Source organism: Copadichromis virginalis, linkage group LG20, assembly GCF_057382275.1.
Source record: "Copadichromis virginalis isolate Kocher_CV1m ecotype Utaka linkage group LG20, C_Virginalis_male_GT1.1, whole genome shotgun sequence".
In the NCBI taxonomy this organism is placed as follows: domain Eukaryota; kingdom Metazoa; phylum Chordata; class Actinopteri; order Cichliformes; family Cichlidae; genus Copadichromis; species Copadichromis virginalis.
In genome coordinates, this window is record NC_140637.1 from 4631376 (window position 1) to 4647654 (window position 16279).

The 16279-nt window shown below is 42.3% G+C and overlaps 1 protein-coding gene across 3 annotated transcripts in view; it reads left to right on the plus strand.

Annotated features, from left to right (window-relative positions):
- Positions 1-1004: 1004 nt before the first annotated feature.
- rerea (arginine-glutamic acid dipeptide (RE) repeats a) overlaps positions 1005-16279 on the plus strand; it is a 133957-nt gene continuing 118682 nt past the window's right edge. For all 3 annotated transcript variants that reach the window (XM_085444948.1, XM_085444951.1, XM_085444950.1), the window contains exon 1: positions 1005-1447. The gene's annotated coding sequence lies outside the window, so the exon portion shown is untranslated. The remainder of the gene's footprint in view (positions 1448-16279) is intronic.

A 16279-nucleotide genomic window follows, 5' to 3' on the forward strand; every position in this document is an offset into this window, starting at 1 on the left:
ATAGTGCAGCTATTCAATAACTACAAATATTTACTCTGTTATTATTCCACAGCTCTTTCTGTATATTTAAGTGTTGAAAGAGGTATTCTATTCTATTTTGTCCTCTTGTATTGTAATCCACAGTTTCACTGTTAATATTCTACTGTACTCTACTCTAATAATAATAAAACAATTCTAGTAAAAATTTCTCCTATTCTATAAATGTATATAGTTACTCTGTTATGATTAAAGTGTCTAAAGAGCTATTCTATTCTATAATTGTAATAAGAACGTCTTCTACTGATGCTATTCTATGAATATCTCCAGTTACTTTTTTATTTCTTTCACAATTTCCTTTGTAACAACAAAATAGTAATCTTTTTATTCTATTCTATTCTATTCTTAAGCAGTTTTATAGTTTTTTCCATATTGCTGCTATTGAATTTTGTTATTATTCTACATTTTTCCTTCATGAATAAAAACAGAATCTAATGTAACCATTCTATAAAAGTATATAGCTACTTTGTATACTTTCTTATTGTTTCACAATTTCACTGGCAATAACGAAACATAAAAGTAGAGTATTTTCCAGTATCCAGACCATTCTGTACTATTCTATTCTATTGCGAAACCTTACTATTGTTGCTTAAGTGAGATGTTTAAAAACACTATAACAGTGACAGACAAACATTGTATTCTATTTTCTATTCTATTCTATTTTATTTTGTGTATTTACACTAGGTTTATATCTATACAATACACAAAAAAGTCATTATTATATATATTATATTTTATTCTTATGCAGCATAGTATCAAGCTGTTTATCAGTTCAAGCAAAAAGTATGTGCAAATAAATGGTCTGTCAGCATTTTGTACTGATATAGTAACTGCCAAATTGTAGTCTTCCATTTCTGTCTTTATTTACAATATGCTTTATAATGTAACACTTAAATTATTTAACCGTAAATTAATTTGTCCCCATTTGAATTCTATCCTAATTTTCTGAGCTAAAGGATGAAGATGGACCAAGTGTTGCTACAGAATAGACATCCAGAGGACTCCCAGTGTCGCTGGATGTTTCCAGTTTTGGCCAGTGGGTGACGATATTTTACCGGTTGAACTTTGAGAACCCCCCAACTGTTCTCACCCCAAGATGAAGAAGGATGCTGTCATGCTGAGTGCCTCTCACATACACTAGTCTGAGCATCCCGGCAACGATTACTCTCTTTATTCTGAAGTCCATCATTTATGACAGCGTTATACCAAACGTGGTTCTCTCGGTTATAGCTATATAACAAACGATATACAGGTGGCACTGCAGCTGTTGTACTACTCTCTGTAGTGGCGACACTTGGCTAACTAACGTTGGCTAATTGCCCCTGCTGCTGTTGCTGCTGCTGCTGCTATTGTTTGTTGTTGCAGTCTCTCATCAAACAAATCACAGATGTTGTAGATCAAGCTCTTTAAGGTAAGTGCTGTGAGCTGCAATCAGCAGTCTTTTTGCATTTGATGTTCATCAGCAAACGAGGGAGAAATGACACAAATTAACGGAAGAGTATGTAAACGTTGGACTGTTAACGTACATCATCGCTTGGTAGCTATTTGGCTAATTTGCTTATTAGCATTAGCTAGCTAGTTAGCTGATAGACTTGGTTGCCCCTTGCTGTTGGTGTTGCTGGTTACTATGAACTAACATTAGCGGCTAGCGCCAGTGACTAGCACTGATTGGGAATGCCAGCTAGGAGCAGAGTAATGTCTGGATACAAACAGCTCGTTGGCACCGGTTATTACAGAGCCCGTCCAGTACACACAACACGACTTTAATTTATTAAACACTTTGTGGTATGACAGCACAGATAACATCGCAGTACCCCATAGCTTGCTTTTCCCTGTTTTGAAATACCCAGTGTGCTATGTCTTTTCCAGGGAATAGTCTTAGCCATTCAGCTATTGTCACTAGCCCTTGGAAACGTTAGCCAGCGAAGCTAACTAGCTGTCTTTTGTGTGTTTTGACTTGTGCTCAATTGTTGTTATCTAGATCGCAGTTCGTGGTTATTTAGGAGTGTGGTCTGGCCTGGTTTTAAACACCGGATGAGAGCACATTCGTGCTGCTGTGAGAAAATGAAAGATGTAATCTACACTGAAGATATTTGTCAACAAATACAACAGCCAGAAGTGGGTTTAAGACTTCACTTTCTCCTGAGAAAGTTGAAAGCATTTAAGAGACTACATCAGGTGAAGGTTTCTTGGTGTTTGGAGAGGTCATACTTTTTGTTTTTTATCAGGGGGCATTTTGTTTTTTGCAGCGTTAAGCCAAAGTTTGCAATTGCAAGTTTGAAAATAGTAAACAAACGAGTAGTGTTTGGCCACAAATATGTTGCACAATTCCTCCTTGAAAGGCAAGAGTTTCCAAATATTATGCAGTCCATGCACATTTTACTACCTCTAACTTTAAAAGAGAAGAACCAGCAGGAAAGTGTGTTTTTATTTTTATTGAGTGCTTGTGACTCATACTTGACTCTTTTACCTCACTGACTACACAGCCCTGAACAATTGAGGGCTTCACAATGCACGAAGAGAGCGCACTATAGTAAATGATCAAAGGAGTGTGAAAATTTCGTTTGCTCTGTAAATGCTACGCTATTTTCAGTCCACTGAAAGAGTCTAAATGAATTTAAGGACAAAACCTACGTTTCCTCACTTGTCAGAGTGGCACAGTGTTAGGCTGGGCATAGGGAAATCATCAATAAATGATCTGATATCCTGATAGCGATGCACTGTAAAACACACCCAGCACCACGTTAAGTTTAATGGTTTTACAAAGCTTGGTCTGGATAGGTTTTGTTACTTTGCTGCCACCACATCTATCCAGTCATTGCAGCTTGTTCAAGTCTCCTGATAGTGACGTGACACTGAACATAGAGGTCAGACAAACTTTGTGTGTTTGTTATAAACAGAGAATTTAGCAATAAAGCAATCTCAGATACAGCTATGTTGCCAGAAATGATTTGTGTCTATAGAGCATTACTTAAAGACTGAAGATTATTGTTGGTCATGTCTTTAGGAAAAAGGGGGAAAAAACTGGGATTTTGCTAATCCTTACATCTTGCATATTCCCATCTGATGTTTTGTTGGCTTTTCCTGCTGCCAGTAGCTTAGTGGTTTGTGATTTTCTTTAACTACCACTTAGCCTGTAAACTTGCTAGGCTAGGGTACAGAGGTCTGCCATTAGAGGCTATATGTTGATTACTACTTCAGCGCCGCTTTGGCTGAAAAGCACCTTAATGTTTGGTTTATGGTTTTTCTAAAACAATATGTTTTAGGTCCGGCCAAGAGAACAATTCAGAGTAGCAGAAGGCAGAAGATTTGTGCTGTTCCTTTTTTGATTCTTTCTGTCATGTTACTCGCAGAGCTGCTAAGTGGTCAGGGTGTTTTATAGTGTTTCAATTTGAGTGGGATCTCAGGAGCAGCAGTGGGTAAAATTACTTGGAGTCACCTATCCAATGACACACCCCGTCCATCGAATGTTAATCTAGCTGTGTGGCTGTAGTAGCAGCAGCAGCAGTGCCAGCAGAGTAATGATAAGAGAAGTGTAATAACCCTGCTATTTTCCTTTAATGACTAATACGCGTTTGAGTAATGGCAGCTTCCTGCAAATAATGTGTGGCAAAGGCCAGGCAATGCTGAGGAAAAGCCCGTTTCACTGTGCTCTGACGCCTCTTTTGTTGGATGATCTTTCAATACACATGCGCTGCAATTCAGTGTTTACATGCCGTGCTCAAACGGCATCTCGCTGTTGTCCTCTACTTTGTCGTATCTTCGTGAATCCCCATAAAGAAGGATTCTCCAAGTCTTGTCTCACAGCCACTTTATTGTCAGTGCTGGAGGTTTGTTTCTGCCGTGCTTGACGCCATTTGAAGCTGTCCATATGTGGCTATCGTGTATTTCACATTCAGAAAGGTTGGGGTTGTGTTTCAAAGAGGGGTGATTAGGCTGATTTATTGTTTTGTTCGAGGCCGTTCTGCTCAAGGGTTTCATATACAGTATTTGATTATGCTGGCGAGAGAGGTTGGTAAGCAGCGAAATGTCTTCTTTTAAAGAGCCGGCACAGGAAATGATGTGTAATCAAGCATCTACATGACATTTGTAATCAAGCAAGTGCATTGCCTTGTATTTATATTCTAATGACTGTGCACACTTGAAGCAGCATTAAGAGGATGCAGTGGACAAAGAAGGCAAGTGGATAAACTGATTTAGCTTTTTACTTTTACAGTGCTTGATATCAGTTTCTTTGCAAGATATCTGGTTGTTACATAGAAAATTAATGCTCTGAACAAAGGAGCAATGTTTGCTCAAAGACCGCTTGATGGGCCATTCAAGTGCTGTATATTCATTAAAAATAACAATCTGTCAGCACTTACTGACAGCACGCGCAACAAGCCAAGCTCTCTTTATTGTTCTCCGAAGATGTTTTTCAGTTCCCGTGCCAAGAGCTGGGTAATTGGCTGTAGCAAAGCCTTGCATGTGTTGTTTTAAGATATTGGACTGACACGCACAGGGCACACTGGCAGAAATGAGGCAAGCACACTCCCCTTTCCTCCTCCTCCTCTTGTTCTTCTTCCTCCTCCTGGCTTCTGCCAGCAAGTCAGAGGAGGCAAGATGCAGGATGTTGTTTTGTGTTCCCTGACAGCTTCCCTTCACCTCTCATAAGAGGAGATCCAAGCACGCCGCATCATATCTCATCTTTGTTTGATTCAGGCCTCTGCAGCTCCACAATTGTGCCAAGGAGATGGTATCAGCAAGCGCTGCTCGTGTTAACAATCGTGAGCTGTCTTGCTACATACTGCTGGTGGTATTTGATGTGATCAAATCTGCTTTCTGCACAAGCTCAGCCGTGGCGAAGTTGGTCTCACTTCATCTTTACAAACGCTGTGTGTTTCTTATTGGGCTGGGTTTGCGTTGACTCACATCTTAATTAATCAGATATATTTTGTCTGGTGTTATTGCTAAGCATCTCAAGATATGAAAGAAACTTTTCTACATATTTCATCGAGCAACTGTCAGTGCACTTTGTGCTTAATGTGCACAAGTGGTTGGACAGTGGAATTTGTAGAAATCGACTGGAAAAGGAGGCTTTAGTAGTATATGGGAGTTTTACGCATTTGCTGGTTTCCTGTGCGCGCGCTAGAGCTGGGCGATATGAGATTTTTTCATATCACGATGTTTTTTTCATTTCAGGCGATAACGATATCTATCACGATATAAGCCAAATAACTATATTTGTAAGATTTAAATGTGCCGTTGCTCACAAGTAAAATGTGAAATAATCAGCAGCCTGTTTTTATTTAAATATTTATTTCCCATAATAAGTTCAACAGGGTAGATGTACTTAAGGAACATGAGACTTTTTCAGATAGATAAAGGCAAATATTGCAAACTACACAAAAGGCAGCCGCTAAAGCGTTTAAGTTTCAAAATAGAACAAACGAAACAGACTAAATTGTCAATTCCACTTAGAAACAAAATATTAATTCTAAAAATAAATCTTAGTTTGTTTTACAGAAGAACAGACAAAACTGACTAACTTTTGTCAATATCAAATAAACTGAGAACTAAAAGGAAATTCTCAATCTCTCCTTGTTGTATAGCTGAGCTTTTCAAACAGTTTTAACAGTTACTTTAGTCTGACAAAAGCCGAATGACGAATTAGCGCTTCCAGTCAGAGACTGAGGCTACGTCCACACGTACACGGGTATTTTTGAAAACGGAGATTTTCCGTTTTCGTTTTAAAAAATAATCCCGTCCACACATAAAGGCAGAAATGAAGGAAAACGCTGCTATGAACATGCCAAAGCAGCAGGTGGCGCTAGATTCCTAACCGTGCAGAAATGTTGGCCAATCAGAAGTCTAGAAGCCTCGGTGGGAAAAAGTAAACAAAGCTGGGGCATAGAAGCAGAACCGAGTCGTATGTGTGGAGGGACAGTAACTGTGTGTATATGTAAGCATTTAAACACTGCAGAGAGTAGAATTAACAGTAACAGTATTGTAGAAATTCATTTCACTGAAACAATAACGTGGCGCACAGTGTGACGCATGCACCAGTTTATTGTATTTCCAGACTTGTTTTCGGCACAATTTACAGTGCACGCTACTCTGTTTTTTGTCAGACTTGAAATAGCCGAAATACCTTCACACTACGGAACTTCTATGGCTCTTCCGTTCGACAATCTCTCCGGCATTGCAACCATCATCTGTTTTCTCTTCGGTCACGCTCGGTTGATTTTTCTAGTCGGCACACTCATTTCCTCCATTACCCGCTGGCTGCTTCCCAAACAAACACACGTGTGGCTTGGCACTTGTGCTGTACGTAACAAGTCACGCGACGTGACGCTGCGGCTGTGATTGGTTCGGCTCTGCGCTACTTAATTTGGATTGGCTGACCTTTTTTTTTTTTTTTTTTTTTCTGAGGACAAGAGCGGCGAAGTCTATCGCGATAGCTTAATTTCTCTATCGAGTAAAAGTTATATCGCGATACATATCGTTATCGTTCTATCGCCCAGCTCTAGCGCGCGCCTTACTAATTACCATTTAAAACGCAACATGTAGGGACAGGCCTAGTTTGTCACTTTATTGGCATGACCTATTAATAGCACTTCATGCAAAAAAAAGAAGTGTGAATTAAAAAGGAAAGTTAAAAAAAATAATAGTCAGCCATTTGCCATCACAGTAAAGGAGGAAAATGAAATGGTGTAGGATCAGCTGGCTGGCCCCTGAGGAGAAGGAGAGGGGGGGGTGATGATGATGATGAGGAGGAGGAGTACTTTGCTGCTGTGTGTGTCAGTGCTGATTAGGTAAGAGATTGCCTCATGTAATGACACGGCATGGCGCTAGTGGTGCAGAAACACAAACAATGCATACCAGTGTTTTTTACTGCGCACACCCCCTGCAGCCGCCTGCCTGAAGATGTTTATATAGACATATACACTCTAACCAGAATATTTCAACATCTTAGACAGAACCCCCCCCCCCCACTCCCCGCTCCCTTTCCAGCGACACGCACATTTATTGCATCCGGGAGCCGATAGCCCTCTTTTCTTTTGTAGCACAGATGAAAGATGGGGGTGATTAAAGCAAAGGGGGCACAATGGAGCCTGTGCGGTTTCTCGATCAGTATATGCTGTTAGTATTGACAGCATTTATTTAGGCCTACATAACCCGCCAGTTTTATCTGTTTCTATCAGTTTAAACCTAAAGCAAAACGGAGCATGTCATAATTTCCTCCTGCTTGTGACGGTTAAGGTTTCTGTAGATGTGTTGGACCTATTATTATATACACAAGTGTGTACAGGGTTTTGATTCATTAGCTTGGTTATTAATAAATCTGCTTCAGGCTTAGATTCAGCATGATGTATCTTTTGATAAAATGATATGAAAGCATAAAGCAAAAAAATAAAACCAGACAAAAAACTGATTATGGTAAATGGCCACTACGTGATACTTATCAGGGAGCCACTTTGATTAGCTAGTCTAAGTGATGCAGTTGGTTTAATTGATTGTTTTATAGAGAGATGTGTCAATAACAGCTGTCTGCTGTCCAGACAAACATGCTTTTGTCATTAATTAAAAGTGGCCGTAATGGCTCGTTATGCTGTGTTTTTCTGCACAACACTGGGTATGCAGGACATTGATTTTCAACAGTGTGGATGAGACAAATTGCACATAGATCTTTTTATAATGTGCTGGCTGTGCCGCTCTGCCTCTGTGACTGACACAGATATCGCACTGATGTTGCGGCTACGGCTGCACACGAGGCACAGTTTGCAGGGCTGGAAAGCCTGTGAGTGATGTTTTAATGGAGACGGTCACGCAAGTCAGCGGTGATCTCAGGGTTCACACTGCCATAAGGAAACGACCCGGGTGACATTGTGGCTCTCCGCTCTCCTGTACACAAGATGCCTCGGGTAAACTGTGTCCTTGCTTGCCCTTGCAGGTTAGGAACACCTATTGAGCCTGCCGAGCCTTCAGTTTAGACACTGGGACTTTGAGCTGGATCGACTGGGTTTAAAGATGGACATCTTGTCTCTGTACCCCAGTTCCAGCAGCCGGCACAGAGAAAATGAGTTCTGAGGATTGGGTTTAGATTTGCCACTGTAGCACTTCCACTCTGATACACTCTAGCTACCATCAGGGGAAGGTTGTCAGAGAGAGCGGGAGCGAGAGGGAGAGAGAAAACAGCGAAGCACAGCAGTGCTATCTAATAGATCAATTTGTAATAAATCTGTTGCCTCAAGCTGTTGTTGTTCGCTTCAACTCAGTAAAAGGTGTCTGCGTTTCTCAGGCAAGAAAATGCTTGTCAGGCTGGGCATACAGAGCTATCAGTGAATAAGACGCGCCTAAAGCACAGTAAATCATTTTCTCTGTGCTCAGTTTACATAGGTCGAGCACACGGCTCTTATCAGCGCATTCCATTGGCCAAAAAAGGAGGGTTATGACCAATCAATAGGGCTGAGCGCTGAAATCAGGAAGTAACGCTCCCCTCACATTAAATTTCCCCCCATTATCCAATATGAACCATTAATCATGATGAAGGAGCTATCGATTAGGCTATGAGCCAAGGTTGGTCAATTTATTTGCCAAAAGTCATTGAGTCGGGGCAAGGATGTGTCGACGAAGTGCCGATTTACAAAAACCAAGCGACAGAATTAAAACGACCCCATTATTATGACAACAGTTTGATCTTTAGGGTAACAAAAGAGCAGGCCTCTATAAAAACCACATGGGACCTCTCCGGCTCCTCCTCCACTAGCAGCCATATGGACCGTACTAATTGTGTTTTACGCCAACCATTTTCACCGATCCATCGGGGACTTGTGGAAGTGCTGTAGCTATAATGTCACCAGCAGTGGGCTGGCTCATGAAAGAAACATTAGCAAGCAAGATGAGAAGACAGGAAGGCAATGCACTGCAAGTGTACACAATTATTGATTTTATTCAAATGGAATCTGTGCTTTTCTGTTCAGAATCCGATGTCTTTTTAATAATGATTTCTATTATAGCTTTCCCTAGATGGAGCTTTTGTTTGAGAGAGGCATTCAGTTTAGTCTCACACTTGCACCTTGTCAGAAGGTGAAATCTAATATCTAGGCATGTTGCCAGTGTGTAAAGATATAGCTTTAAAAAGGAGACTTGTAATCCCTTGTATTATCCAGTTTACACCATAAATATGTTTTATCCAGTGATGTGATAGATTTGTTTGTTTTTTTGCACAGGGGTGGGGGGTCGGGGGTTGTGCTGAGCACTAACAGATCATCTTTCACTCATTTTTGTTTTATGGCTACACAAATGCTTAGGTTGAAGTATTTCCTTTGCCCTTCAGGCCAGGGAGTGGTTATAAAGCGTTTAGAGTGCCAAGTGTGACTGAGGCAAATCTGTGTGTGTTTTAACGTGTCTGTGGCATGCAATCATGAAAAGGGCACATCTATGGAAATTAGATCCCGTGAAAGAGGGGAGGAGCTTTGGAGCGGTGAAGGTGGGGAGGAGGGAGGGGGGAAAAAAACCACACTCTCGTTTCATTGTGTCCCCTCTAACAGTTTTCTTGTAATTATTGAAATTGATGTTTGCTGTGGAGCTGTAAATCTGCAAGATCTCCTGTTAATAAAGCGGCAGAGGCAGCCGAGCCGTTAGGCTGGGAAATAAAAGGTAATCAAGCCTCCAACATCCTGTCCCTCGCCCCAAAATGAAGCAGCAGAAATCCTAATTAACTGAGAGGATGAGGAGCTCTTACTACACTGCTTGGCTAGTCGATGCCAGAGCTCTGTGCTATACTGTAATGAAGATGCACTGCTAGTTTCCCCCAACCTCTCTTCTTTTTTTCCCCTCACTCTCTCCCTGCCTTCCAGCTCTCTCTATCTTGCCTGTGGTATTTTTCCCTCTCCTCAGCTCCTTTCCTTCTCTACCTCCTCCTCCCTGCCTTGTCTGTGAAGTTGTGGATGTGACCATTGCTCGGAGTGAGAGGCGCTTTTTGTAGCCTGGAGGTTTCTGGAAGTCCTGCACAGGAAATCGGTGAGCTAGATGACGGCCTCTGTGATGGTTATTGCTGCTTATGTAAAGTGCCGTGAGAGCGAGGGAGAGGCGGCATTGATCTCGTCCCACTGATTTCATAGATCCTCTTTAAGATGACAATACAGTTGTCTTTCTGTGTCATCTTCAAGTGCTCCTGTTTTTCAAATCAGCGATGTAGCAAATGACTCCTGTCATCAGCCGCACATGCTCAAACGGCGTCGTGTCAGCTTTGGGGAGCTGAAAGTCAGGTCAAAGCTTGCTTTGCACATGTGATTTACTGTATTCAGTAATGTTGTTTTTTTGTAGTTTTTTAAAAAAAATTTGGTTTTTTTTGCTCTGTAACTCTGGTATAAAGCAGCAGCAAGACATGCTCCTCGAGGTGAATGTCATGTTATTAACATCTTTGTTTTTGTGGAAGAGTGAGTGATCATCGATTGTCTGAAACCCGAGCTTTCCTCAGCCCTCCTGCCAGCTACTCTTCACTATTTACCTGTAAACTTGTCCTTTTGTCTCTTGCTTTGTCTGTTGATGGCCTCAGAGCTCTTTCTTTGTCCCTACCCCCTACCCCCACCCTCCCTTGTTGTACCAAAGCAGCCCAAAAGCCTCCAGGGATGAACAGACAAATAGAAGACAGCTACAGGTGAGGCTCCGTCCCTACATTCTCCCCATCTGTCTTTCTCCCCTGTGAGCACTCTGCCAGACAAGTTTTCAGGAACTCAAAAGCAGCAAATCGACTCACTGTAGGATTCACTGTCACTTAGTCGAGCTGGGGCACAGCAGCTCACTGGGAGGCCGGTTTCTCTTCCTTTCTCCATTTCGCCACTTCCTCAAATGAGGAAAACGATATTTGGCGTGGTTCTTTGCATAGCCGAGCTCGATTCCAGCTCCTCGCAATCCTGCTCTGTTTCTTCGTTTATGCATTAGTGTGGCGCTGCAGATGACAGCTTGATTAAGTGCTTGTCACATCTCAAATAATTCCAACTGGATGGGTCCAGTCAGCTGCGCTCCATCTCGATTTGCTCCGGTTAATTTTAAACAGCGCGACTGACGGGCGAGATGGTCGCACGCCGTCGCACGGATCCCTAGTCAAAGTGGTGGACGGTTTTGTTTCCCGTGCACATGTTTCATGATTGCGATTGAGCACGGGGAGAGCGCCGTCAAAGAGTTTCAGTCTCTGCCTTTTTATTCTTGGCACAAAGCAAACGATCTGCTCGGCACAAAGCCAGCAAAAACTCCGGTAGAGAAAGCTGGCATCTGGCTTCACATCGTGCGTGTGCACTCTGATGCATCCACGAGAGCATCGACATGCGCCCTTGGTGTAATGAAAGCCAAAAATTCTCATAACAGTAGGAGTTTAAATTTCTCTCCTAAGTGCAGCGGCTTGCTCACAGGGAAGAGATTCACCGGCACCTCTGACAGCCCTCAGAGACCCTTTCCTGGAGAACCAGCAGTCCTCCCTTTCTTCTCCCTGTTTCCCTCTGTATTTAGCACTCAGCCTTTTCCTCTAATCAACAACAGGCTTGTGAAAATCTCTACATAAAACACACAGTGCTACTTTTTTTCCCTTTCTCTCTTTTCTTCTGCCTGATTCTTCCCCAGAGTTCTTTTTTTGTCTTGCCTGTGTAGCTGCTGCTATAAAGAGGATGACAACAGGCAGAGGAAACTAAAAGGACGAATTGTCTTTACCTCCCCCCCTTTTTTTGCTTTTCACTTTATCACTCTGCCTCGCTAATGCAGCTGCTTACATTACACGGGGCTCGTTCACTTTATATTTGCTGTCGCAGGGAGATAAAGACGATGAAAGTGAGAAATATACGTGGCAATCTTTGGGAATTTAGCTTAGGAATGTGGATACATGTAAGAAAAGAGATCATACTGGCTGGTTTTTTTCTCCTTTTTTCAAACGTGTATTTTCGTTTTTTCTTTTTTTTGTTTCATGGGTAAATGGAGCTCATGGGGCACGGGAATCGACAGGCGCGTTTTAATTGTTTGTGACATGTGAAATGAGAAACAATAACGTGCGACTACTACAGGGCCCATGAGATTACAGTCTGGTCGGCTGCTTAAAGGAGTGTCAGAGAGATGCATTACCACATCTCTGTTTCCCTTTCTGCCCTCTGAGCCATAAACCACTCACAAGCATTTAGCCAGCAGTGATTTCTCCTCCGCTCACCTCCTCACCCTGTTTTGTGATCCTGTGGAGAGCATACCGTTAGAAAACCTCCCAGGCTTCCTAAACGAATCCTCTGTGTGTCTGTGTGTCTCTGCTTGCAGCCTTGGTACTCGGCAAATATCTGCAGCACCACCTGATTTGACTTGGTAATGGGGCATTGATGAGTCTGGGGGGAAATCGGGGGGGAGAAAGAAGAAGGGAAAAAAAAAAGGCACAAAATCGTACAGCCCCAAACCCACTACAGTGAGGCGGCACCAAACACGGCGTCAGTTTCTCAATAGCAATTGACAGAAATGGAAAAAAGAGAGGGTGAGGTAAAAATGGAGGACTATAGAGATATAGCTGTCATCTGTTGATGCCTGCAGCTGCCTGCTATTGCTACAGGGGGAGAAAAAAGCCAAGAGGTGGAGATGAGCTTCAACACCCAGGCTTCAACTCGATTTGTTTTTTTGTTTCTGCTGTTGTTGTTTTGTTTTTTTTGCCTCCACTGTCCTGAAAAAGCAGGTTTTCTAAGCAGAACAGCAGATTATTTACATCCTTTAGCAGAGCTCATTTCTCACAGAATACTGAGTTGTGTGTGGAGGACATAAAATGCAGCCAAGCCAGGCAGAGCACAGGAGATAAAAGCAAGATCGCTTAAGCACTCTCTGTTACCTCTAAAGCACATTTCTATTGCTGTTGATGTAGCCACTAGTCTAATAATTCATCTTCCCTAGTCTTTTTTTTTAAAATCACGGCTAGCCTTGTGCACACACACACACATACACGCACACGTGCCCACACACAGTAACCGCTCTCAAACACAAATTCCCCTCTCTGCTGAGGGTAGACCCCTTCTAATATAAAACAAGCTATTCAAAGACGAAATGCTCGTCATCCTGCCGTCTCACCACGGCCAACAGATGAGTAGTGCTGCTAACAAAAAGCAGGGACTGACTGCGCCCAGCTCCCTCGCAGGGGCATCTTGTCTATGTTATCACTCCAGCTAGTGCTGCAATTAATATTAATGTGCTTTAAAGCACGCTCCAGCAGCCCCGCTTCCCTCGCTCCTCTCTCGTTTGCTCTGTGTCTGTGTGTGTGCGCATGTGTGTTTGTTACTCAGGAGGAAAAGAGCAATAAAGCCAGCATGGGATAAGAATCTAGGCAGGATATGACAGTCCTCATGTCAGCTGTCGTAGAGCTGGAGGGATATGTGGATAAAGACAAGAGATGAAGCTGAATCCCAACCAGCCAAACAGGCAGGTAGTACGGCTTGTAGGTAGAGGCTTCGAGTGTTCACAGCGGCTGGGCTGGGGGCTGTGCACAGCCTGTTTATTTAGTCATGTTGTAATAATGCTTGACCTTTTCTTTCAAGTCCGCAGGCTGACCTTTAGCACCTTACTCCTCTGCAAATCACACACACACACACACACACACACACACACACACACACACACACACGCAGAGGGAGAGTGAGACAAGCACCTCCTTTGCAGGGAGCTTCATGGTCTGCCAGCTCTAGGAGTGGATTGTTCCAAATTAGTATGCATTAGGTGGTTAGTGCAAAGCATTTAATTATGCGAGATGGCACTAAACTGTCTATGTTATGATTAGCCCAACACGTTACAACTTTAATCTCTTCATCCCCCCCCCCTCTTTCTGCGGGTGAAGAGGAGATACATTGGGGGATATGTGAGGTGGTGGCTTATTAGGGATAAGTTTATGATTTTTCAAGTCTGTCTTAAAGCAATGCTGATTTGCCTGTATTCTCATGAGTGTAGGTGTTGATCTCGGTAACAATTCCCGCTCTCCACTTTGGACCTCATGCTTTTCCCTGTAATGCAGTTACACTGTAAGAAATTGGGGGTAAATTGCATAGCCCTCTTTCAGTGCACATTAAATTCCTCTGTGGCACATAATAAGCCTCAACAGTCCCGCTATGCTAAATCTAGCTGGTATCTTTTTAGAGTTAATATCTATTTAGCACAAATTTCCTCCATTTTTGTTTCTTAAGTTGGCTCCCTGTGGAGCTCCTGTGGGAGGACACTTTAAAGTAGTTCTGTTCTCATCACTAACTTGGAAGTCAATGTATCCAGCAGATGTGATAGCATGAGTAGTTTTTTCCATATTTGTAGTTTGGGACAGAAACAATTAAGTAATAATGTGTCTAATTGTGTTTGGAGTATGGCTGTGTGACGACATTACCAGCTGCCCGTGACGCGGCTAATACGGTGGGTGTACTGGCGCTTTAAGACCTTTCCATTTGTTTGCCTTAATTTCTTCTTTTATGACGTAGTATTTTTATGTGCTTTTATAGGGGCTCTATAGTGTAGTGGTAATAAGCAGACGGTAGCTGGTTTGATCCTCGTAGGAGACACAAGCCCTGCTGTAGTGACCCTGCTTTGAATAAGGGAGCAGCCAAAAGTAGCTTTTATTTTTTTTGTGCTTTTATCTGAGGTGTTGTGAAAGTAAAAGGCGATCTCGTAAGACGTTCCTTAGAGAGATCAAGAGTAGGGCTGCCACGATTAGTCGACTAGTCACGATTATGTCGACTATTAAAATCGTCGACGACTAATTTAATAGTCGACGCATCGTTTGAAGCTTTGTAAGATCACAAAGGACGCAGGAATGAGTAGTAGGATTTAAGAGTGTAATAACGGACTGAAACAGAAGATGGCAGCACTGCATGTACAAGGATGCCAGCTGCCGTTAAACCCCGAAGAAGAAGAAGCTGTGTCCCAGAATTCATAGCGCAGCCCAGCGCAGTTGTCAACAATGGCGGCAGCTAGTTAGTTTTAACTTTACTCTTATTATTCTTTCTGGGTCACAAAAAAAACGTTTAACATATTTTCAGGCGAGAATGTAGCTGTGTAAACCTCAAATATCTGCTCAGTTTATCAAGACACCACATATTTTCAAAAGCGCTCCGACGTTTTCGGAGACGTCTGTTACCCACTAGCTCGTTAGCTAGGCGGGGGCAAGGCTAACTAGAGCCGTGAGAACACCGGACTCCCGGCAAATCGTTTTCAAACCCACCGCCGTCTTTCGCTAGTCAGGTTAAACATATATATAAGTCACTTAGATAACTTAAAAATTTTATTGTTTGGCTTTCTTTAGTATTTTATTTGTTCCTGAGTAAATCGGTTTGGCTGAGATTAAAGTTATAGTTTTTGCACAGCTAAAACTGTCAAGCAGACAGCTGATTATCAGAAGTGTGAGACGCTGGAGAATATACTCCGGTGTCCTGTTATATTTTAGAAAGCAAGGAGTTTATTAAACTTCACCGAAACAATCTGTAAATTTCATTAAAAATTAATAAACTACCATCTTGTCTTTATTTTTAGTTAGCACAAACACTTAAAGCTGTAAGCTAATGATAGTTCTATAAGAGCAGATGCTGCTGGTGCAATAAGCTGTACGCTGTACGTCCAATGGATGATGATCTGATTAGTCGACTAATCGCAAAAATAATCGGTGACTAGTCGACTATCAAAATAATCGTTTGTGGCAGCCCTACTCAAGAGCGGACCGTGTTGCTACTGTTGGAGAAAACTGACATAAATACACTGCTGGCACAGCTGAGCTGAGCTTGGAGAAGGATTGCCACAGCAGGAGAGGTGCTATGAGAAGAAGGCTGAAAAGCACAGCTATGTCATCATAAGCTGACCTACCAACAAAGAAGAGAGTGTTAAGTGCAAAAAACCCCCAAAAAACTAGATGTGTTGGTAATTATCAGTCAGCCAGCGTAATATGGAGAAGTAAGGGCGAGATGTTGCTAAAAAGGCCGCAGAGATTACTTTCCAGTTAGCAGCTCATTTGTTACATTATTTGCCTCACCTATATAGAATCGCATCTACAGTGTCAGTGAGTGTATCTCCCAAGAGCATGTATTGATATGGTAATCGAGAGGTTGTGATCTTGATCTATTTTTGTATAAATCTCTTCTTAAATTCCAAATCCGCACTTGACATCAGTTCTCTTTGTAACATGAGTGATAAGTCGGCCAACAAAACCTACACGTGGCTACTTTAAGGTGTCCATCCTCCAAGCTTGGCAAGGAAGAAATAGAGGGGAGTTTTTGCTAAA